The sequence below is a fragment of the Mustelus asterias genome, chromosome 6 (genome assembly GCF_964213995.1).
Source record: "Mustelus asterias chromosome 6, sMusAst1.hap1.1, whole genome shotgun sequence".
Lineage (NCBI taxonomy): Eukaryota > Metazoa > Chordata > Chondrichthyes > Carcharhiniformes > Triakidae > Mustelus > Mustelus asterias.
Window position 1 is genome coordinate 109,813,276 of NC_135806.1, and position 10,780 is coordinate 109,824,055.

Consider the following 10,780-nt stretch of genomic DNA (forward strand, 5'->3'; position numbering starts at 1 on the left):
TCTGGAGTCGATTGGTACGTGACCTCAGACATTTGTATCTTTTTCCCCCATTCAGCCAAGTTCATGTTCAGTCTGTAAGTAGCTGTCAGAATGAGCTGACTAGAAACGTTTCCCCAATTCTCTCTCCACAGATGCTGTCAGACATTGTGAGATTTTCCAGCATTTTCTGTTTTTGAGCCCGATCCTGTCCTCTCCCAATCTCCTCACACACAACTGATCCTGATCCCGTCCTCTGGAAGCGCTGAGAAATTTTGCAGTAGCAGGAACTGTGTCTGATCTTTTCAACCACTTTCCCAGCCCATTTATTATTAATCCAATTCAATCAAATCAAGTCCAATTCAGAGTCTCAACAAGTTGAGACATTCCCGATCCAAGCTGACAAGACAGGGCTCTCACCTCCTGTCTTGGGCTTGATCTACATGATCCAAGCTGATTGGACTAGGCATTGCACCTCCTCCAAGGCTTGATCTCATTTGCATCTTAGCCAAAAGGCCAAGATGCCATTTTCAAAAATTGCTTCAAATGAAGCTAAGATGCAACCAAATGACTTCAACCAAGTACAGCATGTTGATACTACACTTGATCTTAGCCAAAAGGCCGAGAAGATTACATCTTCCCAGTGGCTGGTGGAGTTGTGACCAGCTCCCTCAGCAGATACCATAGAGAAACTGCACTCTTTAGCTCTTTACAGTTGCTCTTATTCATGGGGCCATTGGCAAAGCTTGCTCCTTGTCTTTCGACCTGTTTTTTCTGACCTTTAACCATTTATATTTCACTCACTTTATCCCAAACTTGAACCAAAAGCTTGCATTTTGAATTCTCCGAAAATACGTTTTCTCTTCAATCTGATGAGCAATATTTAAACTCTCTCTAAAGATGGAACATGGTGTTTTAGTGCCAAAACCATGTGCAATCGAAATGTAAATTTGGGGTTCAGACCCGTGCCGTCTCCTGTAGGGGCTGTGCAGTGACGGGCAGGTATTGAGTGATGTCAGGTACATTTCCAATGAGAAGGAAAGACATTCTCATAGCCCGTCTGCACAGCTGCCTCAATCTCAGTTCTCCTATTCACTGAACACAAAATGAAATTATATTATTTAGTAACGATAAAAAAGGGGCAGAGGCACTGGGATCATCTATTTCTTTATTCCCTTTGGGGCTGCATCTAGATCGTGAGTCAATTGGATCTGTATATGTTCAAGTTCGAGAAGGAGATCAATGAAATAGCTCCACAAATGTAGGAATGAATAGCTAAGCTAACCTTTGGCATCTGCCCAGTGGGGCTGCTATTCTTACAGATTTTTAACCTGATGCATTTCAGCCTGAGTTCATACTGCTTCTGCCTTTTGTGGCTCTTTAGCTGACAGCAAGCCCTTCAGTCTACGCTCTGCCTTGTGGGTAAAATTCCCTGGTGGCAATAGTCACGCTTCACGGCATATACATAAAACTCTCTGTACAAAAGCACTTTTGTGGGCCTGTTCATTATCAGATTAGTTCAATCCTGTCAGGCCAACCTTCCTCTTTTCACACACTTCCACCTCGGAATCATAGTTTCCCATCAACCAGTCTCTAAAACTGCACAGTGGGATAAACCTCCTCACAGCCAATCCCCTTTCTACTCAAAACTCTGCCGTGCAAGCATCCCCCGGTGCGTTACTGTTTGGGAATTGCCACCCCCCCCCCCCCCCCCCCCCCCCACTGTTTACATTGTCATTGTTGAAGCTCTGTTTCTCACTCATTGTCCTCTCCCCTTTCCCCCTCCCCCCTTCCCCCCAACCCCCCTCATCCTCTTCCTCCTCCTCTAGTTTACATTCACAATGCTTTGGTTCCAGAGAGTTTCCTCAATCTCTTTCTTTCATTTATGGTCATTTAGATCGCCTTTGCAATCTTCAATCTGATTGCTCTGTGTACACCGATGGTGGGCAACCTGCAGCTTGGGGGCCACGTGCGGCCCGTCAGTGTTCTGAGTGCGGCCCGTGAGACAGTTTGCTAACTGCTGCTCCTGCCTACGCAAAGTTGTCAGATTCCACTGGTTTCTTTGAGTAGAATTTTTTTCACAAACATGACTGTGATCACACATAAAGCAAGAGGACGCGAATTGAGATTTCATAATCACAGGGCTCATAGAATCATAGAATCCCTACAGTGCAGGAGGAGGCCATTTGGCCCATCGAGTTTACACCGACAACAATCCCATCCAGGCCCTGTCCCCGTAACCCTGGCAATTTGGCATGGCCAATCAACCTAACCCACACATCTTTGGAGTATGGGAGGAAACTGGAGCACCCGGAGGAAACTCCACGCAGACACGGGGAGAACGTGCAAACTCCACACAGACAGTGACCCGAAGCCGGAATCGAACCCAGGTCTCTGGCGCTGTGAGGCCACAGTGCTAACCACTGTACCACCATGCTGAAGAGGTGTGTGCTGATTAAACACAACATTGACTGTGAGAGTCATGCCCTCCCTCTGCTCCCAATCAAAGCATAAATATTTCTTTTGATTTTACCATATGAATATTTAAGCCTTTTCCATAACCTGTCATGAAATATTTGACGTGTATTAAATGTATCCAATATTATTCATGGGGTCATGATCAATCTACAAGCCTGATTTCAATCTTGCAGCCCACAGGGATGAGGCACGGCCTCTCATGTGACCCATTCACTTGCCTAGGTTGCCCATCACTGGTGTACACATTCTCACTGTTGAACTATAGTCCACCAAACCAACAAGATAGTTGTGGCCAATACAATATAGATTCCCAATCACCTTGACCATTCTGGGACATATTAAAGGTACTGTCTGCCTTCTCTGGTGCTTCGAGACAACTGATAAAGATCCCACGGTATTATTGCAGCAAGAAGTGGAAATTCTCCCAGTGTCCATCCTTCCCTCACCCAGCAGCAGAAAATATTGGTGAATTCCTTCTTCACCTCATGGTATTTTTTGAACAATTGCTGAGAGGGAATAAAGGAGAGTATTAAAATAAAATCAGATGCGTACAGAGTGGCCAAAAATAGTGGAGAATTAGTGGATTGGGAAAGCTTTAAAGAAAAACAAAGAATGACTAAGAAAGCGATTAAGAAAGGAAAGATAGATTATGAAACTAAACTAGCTCAAAATATAAAAAATGATAGTAAAAGTTTTTACAAGTATATAAAAAGGAATAGAGTGGCTAGAGTGAATGTTGGACCCTTGGAAGATGAGAGGGGGGATTTAATAGTGGAAAACGAGGAAATGGCTGAGACGTTAAATAAGTTCTTTGTGTCGGTCTTCACGGTGGAAGACACAAATAGTTTGCCGAATATTAGAGATCGAGAGTTGGTGGGAGGGGAGGTCCTTAATACAATTACTGTTCCTAAGGAGGTGGTGCTTGGTAGACTAATAGGACTGAAGGTAGACAAGTCCCCGGGCCCGGATGGAATGCATCCCAGGGTACTGAAAGAAATGGCTGAGGTAATAGCAGATGCGTTAGTAGTAATTTATCAAAATTCGCTGGACTCTGGGGTAGTGCCGGCTGACTGGAAAACAGCTACTGTTACGCCGCTGTTTAAAAAAGGAAGTAGACAAAAGGCGGGTAACTACAGGCCGGTTAGCTTAACGTCCGTAGTTGGGAAGATGCTAGAGTCCATTATTAAAGAGGAAATAACAGAGCACCTGAATAAGAATGGTTCGATCAAGCAGACGCAGCATGGATTCATGAAGGGAAAGTCGTGTTTGACGAATCTACTGGACTTTTATGAAGATGTCACTAGTGCGGTTGACAGAGGGGAACCGGTGGATGTGGTGTTTTTAGATTTCCAGAAGGCGTTCGATAAGGTGCCTCACAAAAGGTTGCTGCAGAAGATTGGGGTACGCGGAGTTAGGGGTAAGGTGTTGGCGTGGATTGGGGATTGGCTATCTAACAGGAAGCAGAGAGTTGGGATAAATGGGTGCTTTTCTGGTTGGCAGTTTGTGACCAGTGGCGTGCCGCAGGGATCGGTGCTGGGGCCTCAATTGTTTACCATTTACATAGATGGTCTGGAGGAGGGGACTGAATCTAGGGTATTCAAGTTTGCTGATGACACGAAGGTGAGTGGGAAAGCGAATTGCGTGGAGGACGCGGAAAGTCTGCAGAGAGATTTGGATAGGCTGAGCGAGTGGGCGAGGATCTGGCAGATGGAATATAACGTTAGCAAATGTGAGGTTATCCACTTTGGAAGAAATAATAGTAAATTGGAATATTATTTAAATGGAGAAAAATTACATCGTGCGACTGTGCAGAGGGACCTGGGGGTCCTTGTGCACGAATCGCAAAAACTGAGTCTGCAGGTGCAGCAGGTGATCAAGAAGGCGAATGGAATGTTGGCCTTTATCGCGAGGGGGATAGAATATAAAAGCAGGGAGGTCTTGCTGCAACTGTACAAGGTACTGGTGAGGCCGCAACTGGAGTACTGTGTGCAGTTTTGGTCCCCTTATTTGCGAAAGGATATATTGGCCTTGGAGGGAGTGCAGAGAAGGTTCACCAGGTTGATCCCGGAGATGAGGGGTGTAGCTTATGAGGAGAGATTAAACAGATTGGGTCTGTACTCGTTGGAGTTTAGAAGGATGAGGGGTGATCTTATAGAGACATATAAGATAATGAAGGGGCTGGATAGGGTAGAGGTGGAGAGATTCTTTCCACTTAGAAGGGAAACCAGAACTAGAGGGCACAGCCTCAAAATAAGGGGGGGCCGGTTCAGAACAGAGTTGAGGGGGAACTTCTTCTCTCAGAGGGTAGTGAATCTCTGGAATTCTCTGCCCATTGAAGTGGTGGAGGCTTCCTCGTTGAATATGTTTAAATCACGGGTAGATAGTTTTCTGATCGATAAGGGAATTAGGGGATATGGGGAGCAGGCGGGTAAGTGGAACTGATTCACTTCTGATCAGCCATGATCTTGTTGAATGGCGGGGCAGGCTTGAAGGGCCAGGTGGCCTACTCCTGCTCCTATTTCTTATGTTCTTATGAGAGGCTATTGGATATAACAACCGCAAAGACATTTCACAGCAGTTTGAGATGTTTCAATGATGTTACAAATTGCAACAGAAATCCGAGTATCCTTCCCTTTCAGAGCTCACTCCTGACTGTTATAAAGTTGGTGGGTCAGCTTACTGCAGCAGTACGGGACTTCTGCACTTTCCATCGCACTCCTGCTCTGTCCAAGACCGCAAGAAACTGCAAAGGATCGTGAACGAAGCGCAGTCCATCACTCAAACGATCCTCCCATCCATTGACTCTGTCTACACTTTGCACTGCCTCGGAAAAGCAGCCAGCATAATCAAGGACCCCACGCAACCCGGACATTCTCTCTTCCACCTTCTTTCATCGGGAAAAAGATACAAAAGTCTGAGGGCAAATATCAACCGACTCAAGAACAGCTCCTTCCCTGCTGCTGTCAGACTTTTGAATGGATCTAACTTGCATTAAGTTGATCTTTCTCTGCACTCGAGCTATGACTGTAACACTACATTCTGCACTCTCTTCTTTCCTTCTCTATGAATGGTATGCTTTTTATAGCACACAAGAAACAATACTTTTGCTGTATACCAATACGTGTGACAATAATAAATTAAATCAAATCAAAAAACAAAGACTCTTTAAGGACAATTCCAGATGCCTTCTCCCCTCACAGGGACGTGTTACATGCTGGGTAGGCCTTAATTGGTAACCCAGCATAAAATCAAGGTAACAATGCCATCACAGGCCATGCCGGTTTCACATCTGCTCCTGTCCGCGCCAAATTTGGGCACCCTGAATGTAAAATTCAGGTCCATTTATGTGTGTGGGTGAGGATTGGGTGCGAGAGGGAATAGGCTGAGGGTGAGGGTGAGGAATGAGTGTGAGGGGGCAATAGGCTGAGGGTGAGGGTGAAGAATGAGTGTGAGGGGGCAATAGGCTGAGGATGTGGGTGAGGAATGGGTGTGAGGGGCAATAGGCTGAGGGTGAGGATTGGGTGAGAGAGGGCAATAGGCTGAGGGTGAGGGTGGGGAATGAATGTGAGGGGGCAATAGGGTGAGGGTGAGGAGTGAGTGTGAGGGCAATAGGCTGAGGGTGAGGGTGGTGAATGAGTGTGAGGGCAATAGGCGCAGGGTGGGGGTGAGGAATGGGTATGAGGGGGCAATAGGCTGAGGGTGAGGGTGAGGAATGAGTGTGAGGAACGTGGAGAGAGGAATGAATGTATTTGCAACATGTGATGTCCTTATTTTCTCACATCTCGGTGATAAAATCATTCCACTCCCTCACACAAAAAAAACAGAAAACACTGGCTAAACTCAGCAGATCTGACAGCATCTGTGGAATGAGAAAGAGGGTTAATGTTTGTGTCTGTATGACTCTTCTTCAGAGTTAAAGAGAGGGAGAAACGTGTTGAATGATATTCTGTGTAAGAGGGGACGGAGCACCTGGAGCAGAGCAGAAGGTCAGTGATTACGGGCTGAATATAGGCTGAACATCTTCCTTCCGTGCTCTCTGATTTTATGCTTTTCTACTTTCTCCTGGGTTATATAATTTGTAGATGTGAGCACATGCTTCAGTTTTGCACAATGCTGAAAACGCTTGCTTGGATCCAACTTTCAAACCTTTAAGAATTCTAAACCCTTTGATCATATCATCAACAACAACAACTTACATTTGTATCTCTCTGTGAGGTAGGAAAATGTCCCAAGGCATTGAAAGGAGAGAGAAAGCTTCACTGAATTTTCAGCCACCACACCGAAAAAGTGAAGGTTTAACAGGTTTTAGATACCAGATACCCACAGAAAATCAATAGATTATTATAACTTGCAACTTCTGCCCCCGGAGACACCATACTGCACAAAATAACTGCCTCTGGAAATGTTAGCTGAGTGATGTTTGCGACTGACTTCAACTGATTATGAAGAATGCTAGTTCAGCAATTATTTGTGTCTGGGTAGGTCTAGGTTCTGGTGACTTTGAGTTATGTTTCTGCGCACAGATCTCTTCATTGTTACCCCTTCAGGATTGTCAGCTAATCAGCTTATAGGCAATTTCGTGAAAAACAATTCACTGTCAGCAATGTTTAAATGAAATGATTAATTGCTGTAGCTCGTGGCCAGGAGCCACAGTGTGCTATCTCGGCACACACTAAAAGCAGTGACACACATGCGTCCTCTGATAAGTTGTTGGAGCCTGAAGCAAAACATTGAAGCATAGCAGCCGCCGAAACATTCAAGGACAAAGAACCATAAGGATTTAATTTGCCACACCAGAGACCGTGCCAAGAAATCCTGGCGATAAGAAATTTTGCATCTTTTCCACTGCATAAATGATTGAATTTAGTAAATAATTTCCCCGACTTGTTCAAGCGAAGATAATTTTTCCTTATGCGCAGCCTGAAAGAGAGGTGGAAGCAAATGGAATGGGAGCTTTCAGAAGGGATTTTGATCTATAATTGAGAAGGAAAGCGTTTGTACAGTTATGGGATAAGAGCAGTGAGTAGGACTAATTGGACAGTTCTTTCAAAGACCCAGTAAGGCACAGTGAATTCATTGGCCTCTTTCTGTCCTGTATCATCTTCTGATTCTACGATGGGGTTGGAGTAAGAAAGGTTTACATTTGCTGTTCTGTGCACTGTATGACTTCTGTTGAACACTATAGGGGACTGAACTGTTCATATTATAACACAAATTATCACACACATTAGATAAGAATTTCTATCAGCATAAAGCTTTACACCAAATAACAATTCTTCCATAACGTGTTCAGAAATGGGGAACTTCACTGATTACTGCACATCGTTCCGTACCTTTCATGACTCCTCAGAATCTGAAACAGTCTGTGCCTGCATGTAGCAAGACTTGGACAACATTCAGGCTTGGATTGATAAATGGCAATAAATATTCACCCTACACAGGTGTCAGGCAAGACCATAGAAACATAGAAATTAGAAGCAAGAGTAGGCCATTCGGCCCTTCGAGCCTGCTCCACCATTCATTTTGATCATGGCTGGTCAACAAATTCAATATCTTGATTCCCCCCTTCCCCCCATGTCCCTTGATCCCTTTAGCCCCAAGAGCTATATGTAATTTCTTCTTGAAATCAGACAATGTTTTGGTCTCAACTACTTTCTGTGGTAGTGAATTCCACACATTCACCACCCTCTGGATGAAGAAATTTCTCCTCACCTCAGTTTTAAAAGTTTTACCCCTTATCCTCAAACTATGATCCCTAGTTCTGGACTCCCCCACCATTGGGAACATTCTTTCTGAATCTACCCTGTCTAACCCTGTCTAACCCTGTTAGAATTTTATAAGTTTCTATGAGAACCCCTCTCACTCTTCTAAACTTCAGTGAATATAATCCTAACCGACTTAGAGCCTGAGCTTACCATCAGCTTGCGCCTGTTTTTGGGCACAAAAACTTGATAAGGTTGGGCGTGAGACGAATAGCGCAATCAGCAACGGCCTCTTGTGCCCGTTCCCCCTTTACCAAGGGCCTAATATGGCTGCCGTCAGCACCATGCCCGAAACGGGTGCAATGTCAATTTAAATGCATTTGCATGCATTTAAATTGACTTAATGGCTGGATGCCCAAACTTACCGGCATCTCCCCCTTTATCATTGCGTTCGCCCGTGCAGATTTGGCGCAAAACAGACATGGTCCGCAAAGGTCCGATTCGGGTGGTCCAGCTTCTGAGGAGTTCTGAGCTTCCGGTGGTTCTCTGACTCAGGTCAGTGGTGGGGGGCATGGAGGGAGGTGGGTCAGATCACTCTCTGGTGGGGGGGAGGAGCGAGGCGGGTCAGATGGCTCTCTGGTGGGGTGGGGGCGGGGGGGTCCGCTGCCACTCTGCGTGTGATCGGTGGGGGCAAAGGGGGTCTGCTGCCACTCTGCGTGTGATTGGTGGGGGGGAAGGGGAGCAGGGGGCCGCGATCGGTCTGGGTAGCCAGAGAGTGGGGGGATAAGGGGTTCAGTTATGTTGTGGGGGGTGGGGCAATGTCTGTGGGGGCCAGGGGGGAAGCATTATCCGGCCCGGGAGTGATGTGGCAGGGGAGCGTTTTTCAATTTTTTAATTGTGCATGCGCAGTTGGAGGCTCCAATCGGAGCTGCAGGATTTCGGGCATGTTAAGCCCCGCCACAGGCTTCTGTTGATATTTTTTGAGGCATAGTGCGTATCGGGGTTCCGGAGAACAGGTCTAAAAGTCAGATTTGAAACACTCCCAGTTTCAGCACTTCGAATCAAAATGGTAAAATTGGGCCTTAAGTCTCTTCTCAAATGACAGGCCTGCCATCCCAGGAATCAGCCTAGTAAACCTTTGCTGTACTCCCTCTATAGCAAGGACATCCTTCCTCAGATAAGGACACCAAAATTGCACACAATTCCCCAGATGTGACCTCACCAATGCCCTATACAATTGCAGCAAAACATCCCTATCCCTATACTCAAATCCTCTCGCTATGAAGGTCAACATACCATTTGCATTCTTTACTGCCCGCTGTACCTGCGTGCTTACTTTCAGCGACTGATGCATGAGGACACCAAGGTCTCGCTGAGTATCCACCTCTCTCAATTTACACCCATTCAAGTAATAATCTGTCTTCCTATTATTGCTACCAAAGTGGAACAAGAAAAAAGATGGAAAATTATAGGCCAATTAGCCTAACCTCAGTTGTTGGCAAAATTCTAGAATCCATCGTTAAGGATGAGATTTCTAAATTCTTGGAAGTGCAGGGTCGGATTAGGACAAGTCAGCATGGATTTAGTAAGGGGAGGTCGTGCCTGACAAACCTGTTAGAGTTCTTTGAAGAGATAACAAATAGGTTAGACCAAGGAGAGCCAATGGATGTTATCTATCTTGACTTCCAAAAGGCCTTTGACAAGGTGCCTCACGGGAGACTGCTGAGTAAAATAAGGGCCCATGGTATTCGAGGCAAGGTACTAACATGGATTGACGATTGGCTGTCAGACAGAAGGCAGAGAGTTGGGATAAAAGGTTCTTTCTCAGAATGGCAACCGGTGACAAGTGGTGTCCCGCAGGGTTCAGTGTTGGGGCCACAGCTGTTCTCTTTATATATTAACGATCTAGATGACGGGACTGGGGGCATTCTGGCCAAGTTTGCCGATGATACAAAGATAGGTGGAGGGGCAGGTAGTATTGAGGAGGTGGGGAGGCTGCAGAAAGATTTAGACAGTTTAGGAGAGTGGTCCAAGAAGTGGCTGATGAAATTCAACGTGGGCAAATGCGAGGTCTTGCACTTTGGAAAAAAGAATAGAGGCATGGACTATTTTCTAAACGGTGACAAAATTCATAATGCTAAAGTGCAAAGGGACTTGGGAGTCCTAGTCCAGGATTCTCTAAAGGTAAACTTGCAGGTTGAGTCCGTAATTAAGAAAGCAAATGTAATGTTGTCATTTATCTCAAGAGGCTTGGAATACAAAAGCAGGGATGTACTTCTGAGGCTTTATAAAGCACTGGTTAGGCCCCATTTGGAGTACTGTGAGCAATTTTGGGCCCCACACCTCAGGAAGGACATACTGGCACTGGAGCAGGTCCAGCGGAGATTCACACGGATGATCCCAGGAATGGTAGGCCTGACATACGATGAACGTCTGAGGATCGTGGGATTATATTCATTGGAGTTTAGGAGGTTGAGGGGAGATCTAATAGAAACTTACAAGATAATGAACGGCTTAGATAGGATGGACGTAGGGAAGTTGTTTCCATTAGCAGGGGAGACTAGGACGCGGGGGCACAGCCTTAGAATAAAAGGGAGTCACTTTAGAACAGAGATGAGGAGAAA

The 10,780-nt window shown here is 45.6% G+C and overlaps 1 non-coding gene across 1 annotated transcript; it reads right to left on the minus strand.

The window, feature by feature from the left end:
• Positions 1-410: 410 nt before the first annotated feature.
• Positions 411-609, minus strand: LOC144495420 (U2 spliceosomal RNA). Its single transcript, XR_013498265.1, has one exon. It is a non-coding gene; the product is annotated as a U2 spliceosomal RNA (small nuclear RNA).
• Positions 610-10,780: the final 10,171 nt, after the last annotated feature.